Below are 25,882 nucleotides of genomic sequence, written 5' to 3' on the forward strand. Positions count from 1 at the left end.
TAAAATAAACGTACAAGTCATTTGTGATAGAATTCTGAAACCACTTGAATTTGCGCTTGAGTTTCCGAATTCCCCGTGCCGTTTTGTATTCCCATGATAATTTCCCATCATCAGCTGTAGAAAATCATGTCTCACATTTGAGACGTTCCTGGATGATTTTGAAGAGTATTTGCTAGTTACGTATTCCCTTTAGGGTTAAAAGCCCCACGTTGCCTCTGCTCCCATCAATCCATAATCTCTCCAGTGCAGAATAACAACAGGAACAGAGCAATAAACACTGCTTCAGAGAGTAGTTTATCTAAAGATGAGTCTCCATCAGTTCATGTTAGGAGAAGGGGGACTAGCCAGAAGAGCTCTGTGGCACTGGCTTGAAAGGGTAAAAATCCCATTTCATTTTGGCAATAACCTTTTTTTCCTTAAACGAGCTGTTTGGAGGCAGTTTCTCTGGCTTTTTCAAGGTTCTCAGCTATGACCTGTTCCTCTTGTGTATGATGCTCGTCGGGAAAGGGTATTCCCATCTGCGATCTTCAGTGGAAAGCTCCTGAAGTACTTCCCGCTGAACTACGTCCTCACGAGGACCACTGCCATAAGGGACACGGGTCTCTGAGCTAAATGAAGTGCTTGTTTCCCATGTAGAATCGATCCCCTTTTCTGGAAGGAAACCTGCAATCACACTGTAATTATCTGGGTTTCTGGTTTATGTCTGGTTTATTTTAGGGGAAGTCAGGCTGGACAGAGTGAAAGACACGGAAGTCCAGGATAATGAGAAGTTTAGGCTGGGATTTTCAAAAGAGCCTAAGGTTACATCTCTACTGCAGTCACAGAGCAGTAGCTGTGCAGTTCGGAAATATTTGACCTAGTCAGAAATGTTTCATGCCTGTTGGAAGGTTAAATTAGTCCAGGCTGAGTTCTGTGCTTGTGAAAATAAACTATTATCAGTAATGAGTTTAAGAGGTCCTCATGCATTTGGCTGTGTAGAGCGGGCAGAGGCGTAGCTACATGGAACATTTCTATTTCTGTGACTTCAGGTGTAGCATGTCCTTAAGAGAACTACGTGTCTAGAGACTATTGTAAAGCTTCTGGTTAATCCATTCTGGTGTCCAAATATTTTAGCTACTTTTGAAATTCCCAATCTGCAAGTAACCATAACTGAACAGCCAGAAGAACAGCCGTGGGGTTAAAACACTGGGCTTGCTGGGTTGGGTGCCTTCTACCTAGTTTTTAATCTCTCCGAGTCTTGCTTCTCATTTATTAGACAAGATAGCTTCAACTCCATTTTTAAAGGTTTATTGCAGTGATTAATTCTTATGGAGGTAGAGCTTCGCTAGGATTATGTCTCCAGGCACTGTATAAACACCTATTTTAAACTCCAGCATTGTGCGATCACTAGAGAAACTGAAGACAGTGAGTTGTTTTTAGTGAGTTTTTTTTAGAATTGTACTTCCAGCACCTACAAACTGAAGAAATGCCGGCTGGTAGTGGGTGAGATGAGGTGGGGATGCATACGTAGAGGCAGCTACACCGGCACTTCAAACGCGCTGTCTGCACACAGGCAGCAGGAGAGCGAGCTGCTGCGCTGGCAAGTTGTGTTCTCGTATAAAGGCTTTTATGTGTCTGTTTCAACTATTACACCAATGCCGCAATTCTGGGTGGTATTTAGGGGAGCTGACTCGAACAACCTCCCCTGGAATTTAGCCAGCTCACTCGTGTTCCCGTTGCTCCCCAGAAAAGCTTCCCTTCACACACCCCCGCTCACGTCTCTTGGTAGGTGTCCTGTCCTCGCGTAAGCGCAAAGACTGCTTGCGGATTCAGCATCAGCTCTAAAGTAATCTGGAGCTGTACTTCTTTGGGACATATGTTAAAAAGTGAAGTTCAACACTCAGGGAACCTCATTACTGACAAAGAAGGTAACAAATACACGATACTGACAACGAAGGTAACAAATACAAGGTGACCTATAAACGCTCAATATTGAAAATATTTAGGATGACATTAGGCTTTTCCTGTTATCAGTGAAATTGTAACTGGATTAGGAAGGAAACTCCTGTTGTGGTTTGTAATGCTGTTTTCAAGTAAAAGAGAGTCTACTACCTAAATGTACAGTACTTGAAACAGATACTTTTTTCTGAACCGATAAATCCCCTTCCTGGTACCTCAGTTGCTGTCGCTGTGTCCTGGCCACCAGCTCACCCCGCTCTGAAGGCCTGCGCTGTATCGCCTCGGTGGTTTCACCCACCCGGGCAAGAACCCCACAGCCGTGTCAGTAAAGGATGTCCTAATACGAGCTGCCGCGCAGCGTTTGCGCGTGCTTAGCCAAGCAAAGCAATATTGCCTCTTTGCACCACGTTCAGGTAAGTTTATTTTCCTTGAAACAACTCCGCCATCGCTCTCATATGGCTGTGAGTTATGAGCCCATGGAAGCCCAGATACATCACTCCGAGCATTAGTCCCGGCATGGCTGAGTAGGACAGTTCATCACTGGAAGTTCAACATTCTGGAGCAAACATCCCTCGGCTTTTAGTGGTTGTCATTCTTTCATTACTCACTGCAAATGGGAGAACTGCAAGTGAAAGGCTCTTCCTTTTCTCGCCGCGTTTCAGGAGACGGGCACAGATAGCCAAGGCAATACATTGCAGGATACATTGCTTAACTTAGAGGTCTCTGTGCTGTAGCTCCTTATAACTTATTCATGATTCATTACTCTTTCTGGGTTGAAAATTGAGAGAAGGCCATTAAGTAACTGGAATGCATATTTATTCAAGACTAAACAGATGTTGTGGAAACAAGGCTGCAGATAACAAGTCAGGAAGAGATGCCAGATTTTTAAAGGCAAAACAGCACATAGCACAGAGAGAGACTTCGGTGCCAACCGAGGAGCTCCTAAGCACATAAAATGCGTCTCCCAGCCTCCTCTCGCCAGCATAGCAAAGGCGACCGGGTCAGATGGGTTTCCAGCACTACCCTCTGCGTTAGGAGCCAAACCCACTGCAACGGGGCTTGCACTGCACGCTCGCCTGCGTGCACCGAGCAGCGCAGCTGGAGGGCTGATCCTGCGCTGCGGGGAACCGCTGCCACCCAGAGAAGTTACGATAATTTATGCCCAGCTGAGGATCCAACTCTTCGTGTTTAGTTAAATTCAAATCTTTCCATCCACCATTTCTGATGAATATTACGAGACTTTCTACTTTTTTTCATTTCTCAAATGTCAAGTAGATCTTTTACAGCAGCTCTTAAGAAGATAAAGGGGATTAAAGGATCATTTTATCCTATTTAAAGTTAGCTCTGAGACGATAGGAGTAAACAGGCACATTTTAAAGGATGTTAATCTCATCTCTTTCTTATCCCCCCTTCTCCTTTTCTTTTTCTTCTTCGCTAGCAAAATTTCACTTTACTGGATGTATTCACTTTTGTGAGTGAAATGATTGCAAGACGGCAAATTCTGCTACCCTTTCTCCTTACTTCAAAAAGCAAACACAAAATACCACTCTTGATTGCGATATTAAACATAAGTTTAAATTGGGCTGTCAATCATTGGCTTAGATTTTATAGTAAAAAGATAGAGAGAATCAGAGGGAAACAAAGAGTTCTTTGGCACATGCAGGAAGCCTGTCCCTGCCACTGGCACCCAGAAAGCAGGGCCACTGCTTATTAGCAGCAGAATAACGGAATAACATTGTTTAAAGAAAACTGAGGACCAGAAATAAGAGCTTTGGACTATCTGTGGGGATTTCAAAATAAGCTGTCAGGAGATTGGGAGACAGAGACAGACTTGTTACCCTCTAATGAGGGGTGGCTAGCTCACACTTAATCCTTACAAACTAAACCCCTGCCGTTAGCGTTTTTAACCTCAGTTGAATTATTGTTAGTAAAAAGTACCAGATGGGCATCTCATTGCTCTCATTTAGAGCAAGGCTGGGAGGGGAAACCACATTCTCCTCATAATCAGAAACGTCAAACTTGGCCTTCAGTGTGCGTTTCAGGGCAGGATCAGAAGGGCACCTGCGAGCCTGGCTGAGTTACTGCCCTCCCTGCTGGAGGTTACTGCAGGGTTAGCTCTGGTTACTGCCTCCTGCCTGGGGAGTGCACGAAGCGAAAGAGCACGTGCCTCTGGACCACAGCTGGTTTGTATCCTGTTTGCTCTGCATTGCAGCAACCCTGGAGAGGTCTCAGGGTGAATGTGACAGCTGAGGGTGATGGAGCTGCCAGCACTGCTCCGAGCAGCCGCAGAGATGAAGGGCAGAGCTGCCCTGGGCTGAGATCAGTGGGGAGCAGCACAGGGCATAGATGCTTGTGTACCTCGCTTCGAGCCGGTACAGTTCACAAAGACATGCTTAGGTTTAACAGAGTAACCAGCACCTTTGATATCCAATTTTGTGAACTTTGCTAAATTGAAGATCAGGGTAGCCAGGTGCTCCTGAGGCAGCCAAAGAAAGAGCCTGCTGCGAGCTCAGCCTTTCCCAGACCAGCAAGAGCTCCCGACTGGCAGCAAGGCCCCCACCTCACTCGGGTCAGACTGCCAGTGTCGTCGTTCTTGTTCCGGACTGTATCTGATCTAGCAGGTAACTGCTGATTTGCAAAAGACCTCAAGCATCATCTTGCCCAGAGAAAGTCTCTGTTTTCTGGCCATATTGTAGACCCCCAATGAATTCAGGCCATATCAGGAATCTGACAGCTAAAGACCTGCGTAAGACTCATGTGCTAGAAGTTTATTGAGGTGCCTTTCCAAGCAAGAGCTTGCCATCACTTCTAGAACAAAACCCCTTGGTCTGCGGCACACCTGGACCACCCTGTGAAATCCTGGCCAGCACCATTGGAGATGCTGGTGATGATTATCACTCATGAGGAGGGTATGGGGCGAGGAGGAACAGAGAGAGGGACTGACAGCAAATGGGTCCCGTTCAGGTCTCAGCAGACTCTGAATACTCAGGCCTATTATTCTCCTTGATAAGAATAAAGGAAGGTTTGCATTGCAGGAGAATTTCTCCTGCACTGAATTATGTGTTTTAAATGCTGCTTCTGTGAACACCACCCTGAGATTTGATGAGCAAGTGGCATTCGCTCCTTCTCAGACATCATCTCCAGGAACACAAACCCAGCATGAGCTGTATCATACTGACGCAGGTTGCAGAAGTGTCATTACAAGGCAGAAGGAGGGAGGTGACTTCCAGAGCGCTGCCAGTAGTTCTGCTGCGAAGCTGCCTAGAACATCACTTTAACCAACCGAGCAGCTGTTGGCTGGAGGCAGAGTCAGACCCACTAACGATGCAACTGTTCCTTCCTGTTCTGACACCAATGAAAACACCTTCCCGCCCCTCATGTGGGGGCTGGGGGAGTCAACAGGTCCCAAGCCAGCCTCTCCCTGCGAGGGTGCTCACACTGCCTCGTAAGGTCCCTTCTTACACCCCTGCAAGAACAGGAGGGACCTCACTGGTACAGGACGTACAAGTTTCTCTTCTCTTTTGAGTGAGACCTCATGGACGGGTCCCAGGCACCACTATCCTGCCCCCTCCGCCTGCGGTCCTTCCTCCCGCTGCCTCTCCACCCCATGAACCTGGACGCTGCAGGCCCCCCCCTCCCCGACCATAGTGCATCTAGCACATGGGATCACAGGGCAGCTAATGGGGGGGAAGATGGGGGGCGGCCAAACCCTTCAGGGAGAGCGCAGCAGGCGTTACGCTATGGTGTGGCTCACTTTTGGGCACCCAGGGAGGGTGGATCTGAACGCAGCATGGTCAGCACTGGCTGTTGTTGTGGGAGCTCTTGGCTGGCATCAGGTACTGCTGTTCCCAAACCAGGTGAACGTGGCTTGAGTAGATGTGGTTGCTCTCTCTGCCAGAGAGTTTAAGATTTGTTCATTCTTTGTTTATTTCCCTTAATCTAAAATAAAAGTCATTGAAACTGAAAGTGCATGTTTTACTCTTTGTCTGAGAAACATAACAAAGAAAAACAATTGCAAAGGAAGGCAGTACATTTCACTTGCAAGCTTTCAAGGGATTATTACCAGCAACAGGAGAGAAAAAAATAACAGCTCTTGAGACTTAGGGGAAAATACTTTGACAGCATCCCCATTAAACAGCTTCCCTCATCTTTAAGCTGCAGTAATTACGTTCACTTAATACCAGACAGTAAAATATTTACAAACAACACAGGGAATTAAATGAAGTTTCCAGCCATGGTATAGATATACCTCCTGCTCTGCCTCTGGCGGAGCCTCTTGGAAGGGGGGTGAGGTGCCGGAGTTTGGCTGCGATACCCTCCCCTCACATACGTACACTGAAGGCCCCACCACCGCCACCTAAAGAGCAGTTATTCCTATGATGGATCTACCAGGGAAAGCATCGTCTGGGTGTTAGGTAGAGATGCGCACTGTGAGACTGGCACGCCTCGACCACAGCCAGGCCTTCATCCTCATGCAGTGTGAGACTTCCCTTCCCGGCATCTCCTCCCCAGACACAGCTGAGCTCCTTCTCCCCTCTGCATGAGTGTCGCGGAGCTCCAGGTGTTTCATCCTTGAGCTTTAAGGCAGCTGGGCTGAGTCTGTCATTATGCCTCGTCCCTGCCAGGGCCGGGGAAAGTGGAGTATCTCTTTACAAAGACTCTTTCTAGTTATTTTTTCCCTTCTTTGCTCCATTCCTTTTTATACTTGCTCTATCGCTCCTGTCAATCTCCCAGGCAGTGAGGGAACACTGCGCAGCAAGCTCCACTAGGCTGAAGCCCCGTCAGTCCCCAAGTAGCTGAAACCACATAAATCCATGAAAGCCCGATGCGCAGAGACCTGATTCTCCTCCGTCAGAGGAAGATTAATGAAATCCACCTTTAGTAATTGGTTCATTCAAAAATAACAGCCTAGATTGCTGCAATATGTGGGGTCATTAATACTGATTATCATCTGGATGAAAAAGACCCTCAATTAAAATGAAAATACCCCTTTTTTCAGCAAGGGAGTCCAAACTTTGATACCCATAAAAATTACAGAGGGCATTCTGGAGAAATGATTGTCAAAGGAAACAGTAACCTGGCTTATCAGAGACTGTCACAAGCCAAGCTCCAGCACAGCCTTTCTTGGAGAAAAGCTGCAGAGATGGAAAGCAAACGAGTACATGGTAGCACATCGATCCCACAGCCTGGAGCTTGGCAGATAAAGACTTTAGGAAAAGGTTCCAAAAAAATAATTTGGACATATATTATCTCAGACAATACAGCAGTGAGCACAGCCACGGCTTTTCACTAGACCCCAGCTGGTGGTTTCAGAGGGGGCTTCGTAGCCCGGGCAGCACCACTGCAAACCATAGGTATCTGGCTAGGGAAGAAATAAAACAAGGTACAGAACGGAGAAGAATGAGCCTGTGGCTGCAGCGTGTTTTCTTCGGGTGTGTGACACAGTCAAACTGGTTTTCCCCTTTTTCTTCCGCACCGTGTTGCTGGTCCCATTTATCAGTACTGTAGACCTGTGAGCTCCCATCTGGCTCCTCTGCAAAAAGAGTCAAGTTGCTTTTTAGGAGGATAAACCTGGGCACAGAGCAGAGCCTAAGTCACGCCAGTGCCCAGGTGCTAGGGCAGCGTGCACGCCAGCCAGACCCACCGCTCGGGGGGGCCGCCGGGCCCCTCGGAGCTGTGCCGGGTGGCAGCGCTTCGGAAGGGAGCGCGGGTCCCTCCCCGGGGGCTTCGGCCGAGTCCCTGGGCGCTGCTCTCAATGTCTTTTGGTACACGCCTGCTACAGCTCAGCTCTGAGGGCGTAGATCCCTGTTCCCTGGCAATCACAGTATCCCCCCACAGAGGCGGCCAAAGGCTTTTCAGAAAAACTGACCCAAATGAGGTTTTATTGCCTCTCTGGGGGGGGTGTTGTTGGCTACCCCTGCTGCACGAAGGGAGAGGAAGACAGAAGGGACAAAGCAGTGACGGAGGGAATGAGGAAAGGGTACTGGGGACATTGGAGAGGTTTTCCTGTTCCTGCAGCTTCTCCCTCTCGGGGGGTAACCAGCTCCTCCCCTTCCAGAGCCTGTTACGGGGCACCAGGGCCCCCCTGCACCCCCCCGCAGCCTGCGCTCCGGCGCTGAAGTTGGCCGGGCCCTCACAAGCCTACTGTGAAGAAGAAGATAAGAAAGATTATGAGGAATTGAAACACACAGGCGCAAAGGGCCACAAAAGTACCACCGGAGCGTGCATTCAAAAAGGCGTCACAGCCGTGTCGCAGCTCGGCTGAGAGAGGAGCATCGCTGTGCTCTATGCTGTGGGCTAAGGCAAGACCCTGACCCAAAGACTCACAACTAAAAGAGAAAAGACTGAAAAATGAGGCCCAGAGCCATCGCCGGACCATTTACCGATTGCCTCACTGCCATGGGGTTGTTCAAGTCCAGCCCTAGTCAAAACAGCTCCGCAGACCGCGTGTCTCAGCCGCGTTCCAGAGACATAAGCAAATACTCAAGTGCTCTGATGAACCGGTGCTTAAACTGCACAAAGCAAAATTGAATAAATCCCCTTTTAAGTCTGAATGAGCATGTCCACATAGGTGGCTAATATGGTTTAACCAAACCACTTGAGAAGTTAATTTGGATTAATTTTCCAGAAAACTCTCATGTCGGGGAGTCCTGCATCACTAGTGGCCTGGAGAGTATTAGGAAAATGACCTCTCCATTAACCTGCTGTCAGTAGTTTCCTTCTCAGCAGTTGTGCACTACTTCTTTTTTAGCAGTTTACCATTATGTTGGACAATATAACACCACAAGCATTAAATTACTCTGCCACTTGCCAAAGAACTTGAGCCCTGTACATGGATTTTAAATCACCACACTGGGCTAAAGAAGTCTTCTGCAACAAGTACCTTGCCCATAATTGGAAATTTCTTTAATACCTTATTGATTGATTTCTTTATTACCCTTTGACGAAGTTTAACACAGTAAACAGAATCGATCCCAGAGGCCGAGGGCCGGGGCCGGCCGCTTTGTGCCTGCTGAGAGTAGCTTGGATTCTCAAATTGAATTATAGTTATTGTTCTGCTTGTAGCATTTTTTATGTCTCATCATGACAGATGGCTCTCTAAATGATAGCAGATTTGTATTTCATTAGGACACTTAGTCAAGAGATCAATACTGCTTCCACGCACCTTTCTGAGAATACACATACAGACCATACAGGCTGCTGGAGCTTAATGCGATTTAGATAGCATTAGCTACAAAGCAGACATATGTTTTATTTGTAATAATGTCTCATTGATTCCAAAAAAAGCAGTCCTGGAAACCCAAGCGCTCTTATTGTCACACTTCATCTTTTTCTCTGCCTGGCAGAAAATGGCATTTTTTGGGTGCTGTAGAGGAAGGTGGGCAGAGCAAGGAGGCACCACCGCTGCTCCACAGAGCCCGGCCATGGCTCTGTCTCCAATCTCCATTGCCCTCTTGTGGTCCTTGAGCAATAGCTCATCTGAAAGGAGACCTCTGCAGACCCGGAAAATTCTTTCCAAATTACAGCCTAACACAGGGAAGGAGGCTGTTTCTGCCTTAGAAAAAAGGCAAAATATTTCAAAAAGGCTTTGTTTTGTTTAACACCTTCCCACTCCCTCTCATTGTTCTATCCTTCCACCCCTCCCCATCTTCATCAGCGTCATTGATTCAGTCCAGGAGTTACTTTAGAGTTACCGGCTGTATTGATTGATTTTGGTTCTAATGAGTCTTTTCAATGTAAGCAGTGGTGCATAAAAAATTGGTTTTAAACCTCCCCCTTATGGTGCATTGATTTAGAGGGATTAAAAGTGGATATAAGGTTTTAGCTATTTGTTGCTTGGTGCACAGATATCACCACAGAAAACACTGGAAATGAGGTTTCCAAAAACGCTGATAGCACTTTAAGGTATAATGAACAAAGGGTACATGCTGTCCTCCAGGTTAAACGAGCTGGTGGTGAGAGGAAGACTCCTCTATCCCTGGGGAGGAAGGACAGGAACACCAAGGAGGTCCTGCCTTCCTACTCTGCTGGAGAACATTCTCACCAGGACCTGAAGGACAGACTTCTCTTAAGGTGGAACGGGTACCAAGGCCATCCTGTGGCTATGCCTTGGCTGCCATTCAAGATTCCTCCAGACCAAGGAAAGGATGCAAACTCGCCAAGTGCCAGGACAGCCGCAGGACCGAGGCTGCAGCCCTTGCGTGCCCGCGGCGCGGGCTCACCACCTCTGCAGCCCAGTTCCGAGCAGAGATGTGAAGCCGACCCTCCCTTAGCCACAGCAAATCCTTCAGTCATTTGGAGACACTGGGAAGTCTGTTCTGGAGGCTTTTGCTCCACGGAATGACTCACCCGTGTAGAATCATTCCAATAGGAAGCAGACAGGGATTCGAGCCCAGGTGCCCACAGTACGGGCCTGCTGATCGAGTGGGCTGCAGTGCAGCCAGATTGGGACTGCCGGCCTCATGCTGTGCTATCAACAGGAGAGGCTGCAGGGGAAAGAAATCTGACAGTTGCTGGATGTGAGGCTGCAGGGGATGTCCTGAGGGGGTTAATGCAGCGACCTTCACCCACAGGCTTCACCCAAAACAATCCCGACAGTTCGTTCTACAGTATTCTGTCCAGCTCCCCCGATTCTGCCCCCTGAAACTGTTGGTGCTGTCCCGAGGATCTAACCCCTCTCCCCACCTACCACAGATGTCAGGCTCGCAGGAAGTCTCACTTACAGTGCTTATACTCCACATTCAGCACAGATAGCCGAACGGCCACCAATACCCCATAGCATCGGCGGAGCATCCCACCGGCTCTCACACCTGCCAGCAGTGGGAGAAGCACTTTTCTAGCTGGACTTTGGCTTCCACCTCCGCACCTCACCCAGCTGGTTTCACGGAGGGCTCCTATAGCGCAGACACGCTGCTGCTGGAGCTGAGTTTTACACGGGGCGTAATGGCCACATGTGCCTCCCCGTGCACCCGCATCACCCAGCGCCACCTGCGTCGACCTTAACCCTCCACCAATGCCACATCACTGACTTCATTGCTGTCACTTCTGATTTACATCTGGACCACTGAGATCAGTCCCAGGCCTTACTGTGGGTAAAGCATCTGGGGATGCTCAGTTTCAGGAGCCTTTGACACTTTCTTTGAGAGAGAGGGGCGGGGGAAAATGTCCTGGTCTTATAAAACACGTTTTATGTTGAGCTGTGCTTACAGCTTCATGAATTGCAAAACCATTTTAAAATCTTGGTATTACAGGAAAATCTGTTCTGGTTCACTGCCTCTGTCACTAAAACTCATAGTCTGCACCTTGCCAAACCAATTAAAGCCCACCGCTAAGACGGGGACCCTGAATCATAATTTCTGGGCTGGTCCCCACTCCTCTAACCAAATATTTCATCTTCCAATACAATTTAAGGAACATGGAGGGAGAGTCAGAAGTAGGGGCAGTATGTTTATCTGAGAAAAGCCAGAAGAAACCAAAGAAGCATATCCTTTATAATATAATATCTCTTCAGTTTCATTTCCTCTCTTTTGTGTATGGAGTGGCAGGAATAGCAGCATCAAAAGCCTTGAGGGCAGAGAACTTTTGACCCATCCCTGACTTGTCATCATAAAGTCTCCTGGCCCCAAAGTCCCCATTATAGTTTGGACTTTGAAGAGCAATAAAGAATGTCTGGCTGACAAATATATGTTATCAGAAGAGATTTCTTCTTCAGTTTACAAGATGATTCCACAGTTTTATTGCACCTCTCTGGAGGTCCCAGACTATGCGCTGTTATTTTTCTGCTCCCACTCTGAGAGATGAGCAAACAGCTTCATATTAGGTTTGTGCCCAGAGTAGCTGTCACTCCAGGATTAAAAATTTTAATGGATAAATATTAAAAGGTCAATGACTGACAAAAATCAAAGCAGATAGCTAGGAAAGAAGGAGAATATAGATGACAACATTGACTCAGGCTAATAGGGATACATACTTTTTGGACACCCAACTCCAAATTCTGCCATAAACTGACTTCAAGGTGTGGAGCTGTACAACGACTGCTCCAAACACCATTCCGCACCGTGACAGATGAACATCGCCACCTGAAGAAGGACACACATATTTGCTATAATTGCTCCAAATTTCAGATGCTTCTAGAAATCTGGAATTTTTCAGAAAAGTCCTCATATACTTCATAGTGAGAATTATCACTTTATTATTACTCTTACTCATTCCTCAGTTGTTCTTAAAGGTCCCAACCGATAACCCGGACAACCCAACACCTACTAACTTTCAGCACCTTTCTCAAAAAACTGGTGACTAGAATGAAAACAGAAGCTCTTCTCTTTTACAGGATGCCTTGGATTTCCCTGTCCTGGTACCCTAACCCTAGGCTGAGACAAATGATGTGACTGCTTCACTGGCCGTCCATCCCACCTCCAGTACTACCGGGAGGGAACAGGGGCCAGCCAGTGAGACACAGCCATGTCCGCTGCTTAGAGAAAAGCAGAGGCTTGTGAACATCCTGCTGTGCAAGGAGAAGGCCAGGCCGCGCCGCAAGCGATAGGAGAATTCTCATTCCTGTGGCTGGGACCAGGATTCCCTTCATAGTCCTCCTCCTCTCCCTTTACTCTGTAAAAGGGGCATTTGAATGGAGATGCATTAATGCGTGATGAGAAGCTGGCTTTAAGCTCTGTCCTGCGGAGTGGCCCTGGTTTGAGCTAACAGGGCACCAGTGGCCCCAGTTTGAGCTAAAAGGGCTGCCCGGAAGTAATTCCCTGCTCAAATGTATGGAAAAGTGGCCTTAAAATTTATATAAAATGGCTGTAAAATGCTCACTGCTTGTCTACATTGGGGTGCTTTCCGCTGTCGACGTATCAGGAGCTGTCTTTACAGACTCTGCAGATGGCGTGGCTTTGCTCGTGGGAACAAGGGGTGCCCGGGCATAAGGGCATCTGCCTGTGCCAGACTGAAAAAGCCGCCTCCCCCGGACAGTGGGCAGTGCCTGCCTACATCGTTAGCAAGTCAGTCATTAGCTTTGACCCACTAGGGATCTGGATCACAAGGCTTCCTCCCACGCTGCTTCTGTGGTGCCACTATACCCAGCTGAACAGCGGCTACACCCTGTTACAGGTGTCTCTCAGTGGCCGCTGAATGTGCCTTGATGCAGACAGACAGGCGGCAGACACAAAGACGGAGCGCGCACCACCCTTTCGATATTGTCTAGTGTCTCTCTCCTGGATGCAATTGCAATATAGTAATTACTTTATCAAAAGGACATTTACGGGCTTTGTACTAGAACATCCACACCTCTGCTTCCACGCCTGGGCCCATCTATATGAGTGCATTTGTATTTTATACATCCTGTATTTGTGTGATGAACTAGGTTTCTTAACTAGATCTTTAACGTATTGCGCTTCATAAGTATGGTGTGTACTGTAAAAACAGGTCTGGCAGAGATTAAAAAAAGCATTTGTGGGCAAGTCTGATGGATATTTAAGTAGCTAATAGCGTTGCACCTACTACCTCAAGCACCCCATCAAAGACCAGGTTTCAGAAAAACACATATTGGCAATACTTGAAGGAAGGGGCTGGATTACGTGACCTGTTTGCCACATGAGCGCAGAGTCCATTGCTGTGCGGTGGATGTGCTTGGCGAGCGGAGAGGTACAATTAGGTGAGTTAAGCACAATAACAGTGAAATGCTGCATACTTTCCATTGCAATAAAAATGATAATGATTCTGCTGAAAAATATCATTACTTCACACTCATTTAATTCTGGAAATCTAAATTCACAAAGGCAACAAGAAGCCCTTTAATCTCCCGGTAGATAAATAGCCCAATTTTATTTCTACTATTATTTTTTATCCTTTTCCAAGACATTTTATAAGACTTCAGAACATGAGAGCATAGTTTAATTAACATTATCACATTAAAAAGCAGAGCCAAAATTTTCATGGAGTTTTAACTGAAATATAATACTGTCTCACTTCTTTTTTTTTTTTTTTTTTCATCAGGCATAATGATGAAAAACACAGTCTGCGCTGATCGCTGGATAGTACGCAGTGTATTAGCAGAGAGGGCTTATCAAAATAGCCGTTTGGATAGCTTAGGATGATCTTTTCTTGCAGAGATGCATCTAGTTGCCTTGCGAGTGTACTTTCTGCTTCCTTTGTTCCCTCCTCCAGAACGATCGCTTTGTCTCCACAGGTGATGCCAATTACATGCAAACATTTTTTGGATGGAGGTTTGTGCACCTGCTTCTCAACCGTGCAGAGGATAATAAGGCAGCTTTATACTGAAATATCATCTTCCATCAGAGGATATCTGAGCTCTTTGAAAATGTTACATTCTGTCCCCCATCAGCCTTTTGGCAACAGGAATCAAAGCTGGGACCTCTGACTAAAAAAACCGCAAGTATTCACCTCTGGTCACAGCTGTAGCAATGTTCTTGGCATCTCATTACAACCGAGCCAACTCTAGAAGGTCACTGGTACCACGCAGAGTGGTGCCAGCCCTCGGCTATTTATCCCGACCATGCCCATGGGTAGGGTGTGGTTCTGCCCACAGAAAGTGGCACGGGATCCGCGCCGCGGGTCACTCAGGCGGTCAGCAGACCCAGACGTTCCCTTGGCTGTGCCAGCCCAGGAAATAATAGCTGACGTATTCATTTGCAAAGCCTTCTACAGGAACAGGTAGGCTGCCCAGGAGTTCTGGACATCGCTATCTTATCTTAAGGTTAACAGGAGCTGCGCGTCCATCTCCCTTAGGCGGTAAAAAAAAGGGGCGCTGCCCCTTTTGATTTTTGCTCAGTCCTAACCCGGGACCGAAAGACCTCATCCAAGGATGGCGAAAGGCCCGTGCACAGAGCAAACGTGCTGTTGGTGAAAGTACAAGCCCTGTGTGTTTCAGCAGGATGATTTCATATTAGTGATAGCGAGCTTTGGGAAATTTTTGTTGCTAAAGTAACAAGATACAGGATGGCCCGTGCTGCTGTGGCGCCCTGAGCCAGCCCTGCGCAACAGCCGTGTTGCTTCTCGTCTCCACGCATCCAACATGCGGATGCAGCTTTCCTCCGCGACCAGTCAGTACTACCGCTGCTTTTGACAGCATCAGAGCTCGGCCCCTCTCCGAAAAGTCTGCTCCGACTGAACAAGGAGCTGCTGGGCTGACGCAGACAGCCGCAGAGGATGTTCTTTCATTTTCCAGCAGGCCAGATGTGATGGCTGTAATTGTTTCCTCCTGGCTTTGAATCACCCATCTCTGCACAACACGCTGAGCTGTTTCGTTCCATGAATGCATTACTGTTTTTAAAGAGTTTATTTTCCAGCTGATGGCTGGTAACTTCAGTTCACTATTTAGGGAAGCAAAGGCCAAAATTGAGTGTTTCACTTACTTGGTCACTGGCTGGCAAAATTCCTACATTTGATTTCCCTGAGGCTGAGTCCATCATTCTGAAGCTGCAGTAGGAAGCCTGCTGGTCAGAACACTTGTGCTGCAACGTATTGTCATCAAAATATGCTGTGTTGCTGCAGCCAACTTCCCCTATAGAATTATATTGGTTTTGAGGGTGGGTTTTAATGGGAAATGTTCTGGAGCTTGACATTTCTCACCAAAGAGGGAGAAGGCGCTAGAAAGAGGGGAAGATAGCAGAATGAAAAGAATTGCAAAATTGTGTGTCAAGAAAATATTCTGGATTTGTTCTTCACTGGAAAGAAAAGAAAACTTGAAACCTTGAAGGTCTTTGTGAAACAAAGTTAGGGTTAATTTCTTTTCTCTGGACAGGAGTGCTAGAACCTGAAGAGCCAATCTGAGTCCACTGAAGGCAGTTTCCAGTCTGATGGTTTAGACCACTCCTGCCCTAGACACAGCTTTCTTCTGCCAGCTGTCCTAGCAGAAATCATACAGCAAGTAAAATTTTCTGTACTGGATCAATACATTGGCTTATGTGCATCGATGTGAATAAATAAACTACCTTCCCAGGAGCATCATGACTTCGATTAGGATCTAATTGTAAGACTTCGTTCTCTCGTCCATATCCTTCTGTGCTTCTGAGTGGCCATACAATTCCTAGAGAACTGAGGGCTTTCAAGAAGCTGGTTTGGGGAGGCTTATGCTGCTCTCCAGATTCATAAGCGGGTAGGGTGACCTTAAGTAAGTGCCCAGTTGGCAAAGGGATATTATCTGTTCCCTGCCGTGGTATAGACAACATCTTTAGTGAATTGCGTGGGAACATTTTCCACCGTACATTAGGAACGATACCCAAATAACTGTGGTTATGAATTTACATTCTTTCTCAAAGCTCTCGAGTCCTTGGCAAACACAACAAAGGACAGATCTGAAGACCAAACTTCAATTCTCCTTTTTGTTTCCCCCATCCTAAATCAATAGATATATAAAAGTTAGAGATGAAAACAAATCATGATCATGCTGCAGCTTTCAGGGGAAAATACCGTCTACAAGAAAACAAATCAATAAAACTTCGTATTCTTGGACATGGTCTTCTGTTTTGGTCAATAAATGCACAGTGTTACGCAGTATATCACTGAAGCCTGCAGCAGTTTGCCAATGACTGAGCACATATATTTGGGGTGCGGGGATGAAATGGTAACTCCAGTAGTTAAGCAACTGTATTTCTCAAATGTAACATGGTTTGCTTTTGAGAATTATTTGCCCTGCCAACGGGTGGGGGCAGACAAAGCTGAATGGCAGCGTAGCCTTCCGGTGCTTTCTTTGTGTCCGTTACATAATCTAAAATATTGTTTACATTATCTAAAATCTAAAGTAAGGAAGCACCACTTCCTTACTCAGTACTGTCCACATCGTTTCAGCTGGGAGGGCTCACTGACTTTAACAGGCAAACTGACAAAAAAAGCAGGTTTGAAGGAAGAAGTGTTGGCAGACAGATTAGATTAGATTAGATTAGATTAGATTAGATTAGATTAGATTAGATTAGATTAGATTAGATTAGATTAGATTGAATCACCTCTTTAATGTTCAAAGAGGGCTGCCTCAGTAGAGAAAAGCAAATTTTTATAAACACCCAGCAAAAGCTCACCTCAGAATTTAGATCAAGAACCAAAGAGGCTGCTTTATTCTCTGCAAAAAGGAGGCAGAACCTAATTACGCTGGTTAGAATTCAGGCACGATTCGGATGTCATTTTCTCAATGAATAATAATAGGAAATAATACAGGAGGGGCTGCTGAAAGTGGAAGCGGTTTTAGAAGTTGCTCTGCACCTATGTGGGAAATGCAGAGGGCAGTGTGTTCCTCATTAAAAGACAAAACACTTTGCACCTCACCCGTCTTTTTCTGAGGTTCACTTGTGGTGCTACGTACCGAGCAGTGCCACAACTGACAGGGGGTCCAGAGATGGATGCTGGTCCTCTGTTTCATTAAAGAAAGGACAGCTCAGGTCATTCATTAAACCAAACCCAATATGCTGTGCTCTGAGAGCATGGATGGTGACAGGCAATCGAGTCAGCATGGTTTAATGAGCAACAGGTTAAATCAATGGATTTTATTTTGGAGCCGCAATGACTAGGGTACGCATGCAGTCACTCACCGCGGTCTGGCTCATCAGGCTACAGTAACCGAACTGGATTTGATCAACTGCTGCTATTGCCAACATGACCACTGTTTACAGGGACTTGGAGCGCAAGCAAAGAGCTACCGAGCAAACGAACAGCCACAAGCTGCCACAGCTTGTAATGGCAAGAAGAAGGTGCTGCAAAAGCTGCATCTCTTTGTTGGATGCCTCTCCTAAAACTGCTGCCCTCATGAAATCTGTCATGACTTCTCCCAGTAAAGATCTTAATTTTGCTGGATGGGCCTCCTCCGAACAGCACAAAGTAACCATCTGTCACAACAAAGCATCATAAGGCAAATGAATCCTTCTTGGCTGCCACAAACAACACGCAGAGCTTTCCGGTCTATTGATTTTCTTTCTGTCTTTCCAAGTAGAATATTAATACATGTCTCTGAAGGGTAAAGTCAGAGATTATCTCAGAGTTAATAAAGGAAGGTGTCTCGCTTTGACACAATATATCCAGCTGCCGTTGCAACCTGTATTGTTTCCCGAGTGTCGGTTAACCTGAAACATAAGCAATTCCATGGGAGTGGCTGAATGACAGAAGAATTTTCCCCCACCCCAAATTGCTGCGGTGGAGGTTTGCTCTATGGGCCTAGGCTAGCTGGGCACCTTAATGCTGTGCCACAGGGGCAGTGAGGAGACCCCCTGATGCTGCCAGCTCAGCTGGTATGGGCACCACATTACCGTGATGCGAAGACTGCCCGGGACCCCAAACCTGTGCCGTCAGGGGCATTCCAGGCCCGAGCTGGGTGCGTGTGTGGCACAGCACAGGTATCAGCACGGGTATCAGCACAGGTGTCAGCACGGGTGTCAGCACAGGTATCAGCACGGGTATCAGCACAGGTGTCAGCACGGGTATCAGCACAGGTATCAGCACGGGTATCAGCACAGGTGTCAGCACAGGTATCAGCACGGGTGTCAGCACAGATATCAGCACGGGTATCAGCACAGGTATCAGCACAGGTATCAGCACAGGTGTCAGCACAGGTATCAGCACAGGTGTCAGCACGGGTGTCAGCATGGGTGTCAGCACAGGTATCAGCACAGGTGTCAGCACAGGTGTCAGCATGGGTGTCAGCACAGGTATCAGCACAGGTATCAGCACGGGTGTCAGCATGGGTGTCAGCACAGGTATCAGCACGGGTATCAGCACAGGTATCAGCACAGGTGTCAGCACGGGTATCAGCACAGGTATCAGCACGGGTATCAGCACAGGTATCAGCACAGGTGTCAGCACGGGTGTCAGCACGGGTGTCAGCACAGGTATCAGCACAGGTGTCAGCACGGGTGTCAGCATGGGTGTCAGCACAGGTATCAGCACAGGTATCAGCACGGGTGACAGCATGGGTGTCAGCACAGGTATCAGCACAGGTATCAGCACAGGTATCAGCACAGGTGTCAGCACGGGTATCAGCACGGGTGTCAGCACGGGTGTCAGCACGGGTATCAGCACAGGTATCAGCACAGGTATCAGCACAGGTATCAGCACGGGTATCAGCACAGGTATCAGCACAGGTGTCAGCACGGGTGTCAGCACGGGTGTCAGCACAGGTATCAGCACAGGTGTCAGCACGGGTGTCAGCACAGGTATCAGCACAGGTGTCAGCACGGGTGTCAGCATGGGTGTCAGCACAGGTATCAGCACAGGTATCAGCACGGGTGACAGCATGGGTGTCAGCACAGGTATCAGCACGGGTATCAGCACAGGTATCAGCACAGGTATCAGCACAGGTATCAGCACAGGTGTCAGCACAGGTATCAGCACGGGTGTCAGCACAGGTATCAGCACAGGTATCAGCACGGGTATCAGCACGGGTATCAGCACAGGTATCAGCACAGGTGTCAGCACAGGTATCAGCACAGGTGTCAGCACGGGTATCAGCACAGGTATCAGCACGGGTATCAGCACGGGTATCAGCACAGGTATCAGCACGGGTATCAGCACAGGTATCAGCACAGGTGTCAGCACGGGTATCAGCACAGGTATCAGCACCGGTATCAGCACGGGCACGCGGCTCGCGGATCCCTCAGCACCAGCAGCACTGCAGTGCCCGCAGGCGGGGCGTGCGGCGCCGAGATTGCGGACCGGTTACAGAATTCCTGGGATTGGCTCAGCGTCCTGTGTGCTTCGCATTCACTCCCTCATCTGCATCAGGGGACGTCACGTGTCAGTGCCCCACCTCGACGTGGGCAATGACACGTGCTCCCTTCCTCTGCTCTCTGCAGGTGGCTGAAGCGAGGCCAGGCACTGCCTCTCGCTGTGGCTCAGGTGAGTCTTACCCCTCTCCCTCAAGACCCTTCCCTCCTTCTCTTTCCACTGAACATGGTGAGCACCTGGCAGCAACTACTCTTTTAATTTAGGTAAGAGTGAAGCTTATACAAGACAGCTCAGGACCTTTATGCATATCAAGTTCACGGCTCCAAAGGGCTTTTGCTGACACAAACACAAATAAAAGTCACACCTCCCGCTTGTCAGCCGCACTAAGCATTTTGACCCATTCCACCTGCAAACCATCTGCCAGTAGAGCATCCAACTCGGGGCCCGTTATAAATCCTATGGTTTCGTGTTGCTCCCCAGCCAGAGGGGCCGATTAAGAGAGAGCAAGGAGTGCAGGATGCCTGGGCAAGCTCGACCTGGCACAGTACGATCCCCCCCTTTTTGTCACTGATTTGCCACATGATCTCAGGTAAACAGCTTGCTCTTTCCCCATCTCTGCCCACTTTCTTTACAGGCCTGTGCGTGTGTCCCGGCAGTTCGTGCCAAGCCAGCACTCATGGCATGTGCCTACGAGATCCTCCAATAAAGCACCAGGAGAAACACAACCCTTCGTTACTGTTCCTGTCCCCTCAGCCATACTGATTATGCTCACTGCTTGTTCCTGCAGTTGTTAATGATTATTTTCATCTGCAAATTTGCAGCTGATCACTCAAACTGGTCAAATAACATTAGTCAGATAAATGCTTTAGATTTATTTTGCAGCACATTTTCAAATGATTATTTGATTAATATTTTTCCCTAATGCTTTCAAAGCTTAATTTTTTTTCACATTAATGAGAACTGATATGAATCACATCTCACTGTGCTGTAACCACCACAGTAGATGTGTTTGTTGAAGGCACAACACTTTCATGTACCTTCAAAAATTCAGGAGTCTGTGCAGCAACAGCTGAATTATCTTCTGGGATAGTTGCTGCTGAAAGACAAGGCTGGATATCTGAATCCACTGACAGAGAGACAAGGAGTATCAGCTTCCAAGGACTAACCCAAGGCACAGCAGCATCTCTCTAAGTACCATTTACCCTTTATTAATTGGGAAGTGAAAGTAGGCAGCTGGCAACCTCCTTCCAGCGCTGCCTTCAGCCGAGTACAGACCGTGCACTGGCAGTAATTAAATCATTATTCACCCACCCTTTTAGCAGGTGTAGCGCTCCTTGGGTGCGTTTTCATTCTCCTTGAAGAGCACTGGTAGAAAATCACAAGTGAAGTCCAAGCACAGCATTCAGAAAATAATCAGAATTAATCTCCTTTCAATTTAATCTCCTCTCCTCCCCGTCTAATGGGGACGCGTCTCCTTATCTGCTAGTTCCTCTGAAGTCAGTGGTATCTTCAAAACAAAATTATTTTGACCCAGCTGCAGTGGCTGTTTGACTATGGCAACGACTCCCCCCGGCACGAGCCTATTTTTTCCCCTCTATGAGTTCACGGTTATTAGCTCATGTTTATGCACCTTAAAAATAAACATATAACTTAGGGCAGAGGAATGCCCCCTCAAAACATGTTTTTATATATGGGCAGATAAAGTTGTGCATCTTATCGTACAGGAACACACAGCGCATTAGCTGTTGGGAGGCATGGCAGGAAGGGAAAGTGATGGTCACTACGTCCTTAGATAAACCCACCGTGCACATACCTACTGCTCTGAGGCTTGCCGGTGACATTACCTCCCTCCTGTAATCGTCCTTCCCCCTGGAGTTGAGCTACTACTGTGAACACCTCCACACCCCCAGACTCCAGGTGTGTGCGTGAGGGTGAGACAAGCACGCACCAGGTACGGTAGGAGGGAGGGGGCAGCTGGGTGCTCCAAGCAGGCTGTTAATGCCCTTGCTGATCTTGGTGGTGCAGCCGTGAATGACTTTGAACATCGAAGCAGCATGTCCCACTGAATGGCCACAGTGATTTATGTGCTGAAGGGCAAGGGAGGTGAGATGGATCACCATGTGATAAATCAATTTGGAGCTTTTCATCATACCATCGGCGGTGAGAGCACAGCCCTGGTGATTTGTAGCAATATTAGCCTGCCATGATTCATCTGCAATGCCTGGCTCTTCCGTTGCCCTCCAAACGCCAGAGCAAAGTGTGGGCAGCGCTCGACTGCTGGCACCAGGACACCCGAGACTCTCATCTTGCTTTGTTTTCCTAGGGCCTGTTCTGCTTCCGTATTCCACCTCTCCTACGCACACTTCGCTGTCAAGCATGAGAATCAGGAATGGCCAAATAAAGTCACCTTTGTTGGACTCCACGAGGTGCTTCTGCTCGTTTCTCCAGCCCGTCATGGTCCCTCAGAATGGCAGCACAACCTTCGGGTCTATCAACCACTCCTCCCAGTTTCATATCGTTTATATTCAGATACCCAAACGCTTTTAAAGAGCTGCCCATACACTTTAAGAAGGTAGTACGTGTGAGAAGAAAGAAGTTACTCTGAATAAAAGCCACTCATCAGTAATTTCAGAACTGGGAATATAGGCTAGAGCACCGGCGGATGCCTCAGCATCTAGGCTGTACTGCTTCTCTTGGCCAAAAAATGAACGTGGAGTTATACCAAGGCTATTTTTAGCATCCTAGTCACTTCAGTGCAGCCAGGAACTCCAGCGGCATATTGGTGTGCAGTTGTGCCTGGCATTGCACATGCACATAATAAAGAAACAACCTTTATGCCAGGGAGCTCCTGCCCAGACCTGCGAGGACACCGCAGGGAGCGGAGCCAGCAATTTACAGTCTGTAATACTTTGTGGAGGAGGGATTAAGAGTGGCATACAGGCTCTGCTGCCCCCGAAGATCGGGGGTGACGCCCCACCCTGCGTGTGCAACCACGTAGGTAGGGAGCCAGCCCCGGCTCTGCCCAGCCTGCGCTCTGCGCGCGGGCGGGGGGAAGGGTCTTCCTGAAACAGGTTTATGCGTCTGAGCGTACTCACAGCCAGAGCGCATTTCCGACTGCTGAAACGAAACAGCGCTCACGGCAGTGCAGACCGGCGTCTTGAATAGCAAAAGCTCCCATGGAAAGCTGTGTTTTCAGTGAAAAGCATACATTAATGCATTTTTAAAATGTTCTGTTATGGGAAGGCATAATTTCTAATGAAACATTTCAGTCCTCTCAGAGATAATGCTAGTCACAAGATATGTATTTTCTGTCTAATTTTGAAAATATGGGATGAATTTACTATTTCCATTTTTAATTGATTTTTTAAATTACTTCTCTTCCATTTTTTTTAACTGAATAAAATTTTTAAAAATCAAATTACATGGCTTATGAAAATAATGATAGCAAATTAGCTCTCATGAAGTTTCTGCTCTAGTTAGTTTCTCTCTTGCTTTATGGAACAAAAAAAAATGCAAAATGACATTTTAAGTCTCAACTAAATGAAAATTGGCATTTTGCTTTGAAATATTGATTGAAATAGTTCCACCAAGCCCTAAATTATACTGTGGTTTTCATTGCTCAATCTCAAAGGAGACTAAGCAGCACTAAGCCATGTACAGGCACAAGAAAACAAAGTACAGAAACGTTACATGAATTGCTGAAGTTGCAGAGCGCTTCCGCAAGGCTGACAGAAATCTTGCCTTTGAACTCCCATCCCAGGCTTTCCCCACCGGACCACAACTCTCCTGTACACTGTACTTAAAAACACATCAGGCAGCGTATTGGATTTTATTAACCTGTTACAGAGTCCTTCCACGTCTCCCTTCTGCCGGCTCTGCAGTCTGCAGCGGTGGCATTCACTCCTATTGTTTTTCCTCATGTTTGGCCTCTTTATTGGCTGGTGTAAAGTGTACCAGAAAAGCATTGTAAAGCAGGACGGTAAGTGGCAAGCCACTATTTTATACCGTGTTTGCAGAAGGGATAGAGCTTTTTTTTTATATATAGAAAAATAAATCCTCTTCAGACAGCCGGTAGCCACTTGGGTGAGTCTTCCTTATGAATACCGCAAGGATGAATACCCAAGGACCTCTGGTTTAAAGGTGGTACCTCTAGACCCGCCGACTGCTTTCTGAGACACCTCCACATGGCCTATCCACAGACAGTAACTGACCTGGCAAACGGAGGGCAAGAACAAGTAGTTTTACTTTCCTGGGAGTTTTGCTGTTGGTCACAGACTTCGTGGTTACAGCGGCTGGAGGGCCCTGCTTGCGGCCAGGAGATCTTCAGAACTTCCCTGCACCTCAGCAAAGGTGCTCCTTGCTCTGACGCTAAATTATCTGCTTGACCTCGTCCTTCTGGGGGCTTGGGGTCTTGCACATGTAGAGTTAACGAAAAAAGAGAATGAGGGAGGGAGGACTGTGAAATCCCATTGTGGAAATAAAAAAATCCAACATTTGCACAATTTCACAGGTATTTTCCATTTCATGTCTCTCCTTTTTAGCTGCTAATTGTTTTCCTTTTCACCTTGTTCCCATTCAAAATGGACAAAAAGTGATAGAGGATGCAGAAGAGTGAAAATGGAGAGAAAAATTAAATCTTGAACTTGTTTCCCCTCCAGCCCAGGTTTGGTTTTCATGATTTCTTTTTTTTTAAAGAAAAGGTAATATTGTACCCCAAAAAATGTTAGGAAATAAGCATTGTGTCAAACTTCAAAGCAAATTTATAATGCTGTGTTACCTTGGAAGACAATTTGAATACCAGTGGGCTCACTCACCTTCAAGTACCTCTATGTACACTGGCAGCACAAGGGCTGGGATCAAATAATTGAGGCTGTTCACAGAAAGAAATAATGCCATCAGCTGTATCCCACCCAGAATTTTTGGTCTAATTACTTCCCTGGGGTGCCCTTACAGACAATACTTTCCCATTTGCAACTCTCTTTGACCCTCTTTGATTTCCTGTTTGCTCAGTTCAATTTTACTCTCTAACCACTTCTGAGCTCACAGTAAGTTGTGGTTACTCATAAAATGTCACTCAAGCAATCTTGGGTGGAAAGGTTAATGCAAATAAGGTTCTCACTGTTCTTATACACGCTCTCCTTCACCAGCAGGCAGAGATTTCCTCTCCCTCTGGAACACTTCTCTGAAAAATAATTACTTCATGCAGATGAAACATGCTGAGACTGAGTTATTCCTCAGTTTCATCAGCGGGTGACAGAGGAATCACTGATGCTCCGGTGTTTCATGCCAAGATCTGAACTGACAGGACTCCCCGCGGCTCCCCCGGGACGCTGCTGGGTGCAGCGCGCGCGCTCCGCCTCTCGCCTTCCCTACTCTGGAAGTGCGCGGGCGGTGCACGGGACACGGCCTTCCACAGCCTCGCGGTTTGCCGCTCACACCAGCGCGAGCGGGAAGGCTCCCCCGTCTGGGGAGGTCCTGGTGGGGAGGACCTGAAAGCTGTGCAGTTCAGGGCGATAAGGAGCAGAGCCTCCACGCGTGAGGCTGTTTTCTGCCTCACTGCCCCCCTTGCGGCCCTGGCACCGGAACAGCCTGCCGCACTTCGGAGGACCCCCATGGATTTACTTTTCTGAGTTCAGAGATTTTGAGTTTGATGCACATCATGGCCAAGGATATAACAGGGGTGCGAGCAGCTGTTCTTCTCCTCTCCTGAAACCTCAGATTTCACCCCTGGTACCCAGAACTCTGCCCATGGGATGGGATTTGTAGAAGGCAGCTCCCTAGAGAGCTGGTGTGAGGTACGGAGATTGTGCAAGCTGATACTAGGATAGGACAAAGGTTGGATGAGTGTTGCCAGGCAGCAGGCTGGGACGGGAGCCTCCCCAGCCCCCTCCCAGGCTCCGAAGCGAGATGGCTGCAGCAGGGCCAGTGGTGGGGAGAGGGCATTGCTCTCCCCTTGCACACCCCGCGGCGTGAGCTGCACAGAGCCATGTCAGCGAGGGCACTGCTGCCTCCCCGCTGGCACGTGCCCTCTCCTGAGCTCTAACGGAGGCCCTAAAGCTCACCCCCTGATTTCATTCTTGCCGGAGCCTCAAGTGAAGGCCGCCTGGCACATCAAAATTGCTTCAGAGGTCGCACACCCCGTCTTCCTTGCTAGAGTTATTTTTTGCCTTCTTCCTTTCCCAGTTGACTTTAAATAAAAGCCATCTGGGACTATAAAGCCATCGAGCTCTTCGCAGCTATAGCACTAGCACCCAGTTTGCAACTGTAGGAAAAACAT

This window comes from Phalacrocorax carbo, chromosome 22 (genome assembly GCF_963921805.1).
Source record: "Phalacrocorax carbo chromosome 22, bPhaCar2.1, whole genome shotgun sequence".
Taxonomy (NCBI): Eukaryota; Metazoa; Chordata; class Aves; order Suliformes; family Phalacrocoracidae; genus Phalacrocorax; species Phalacrocorax carbo.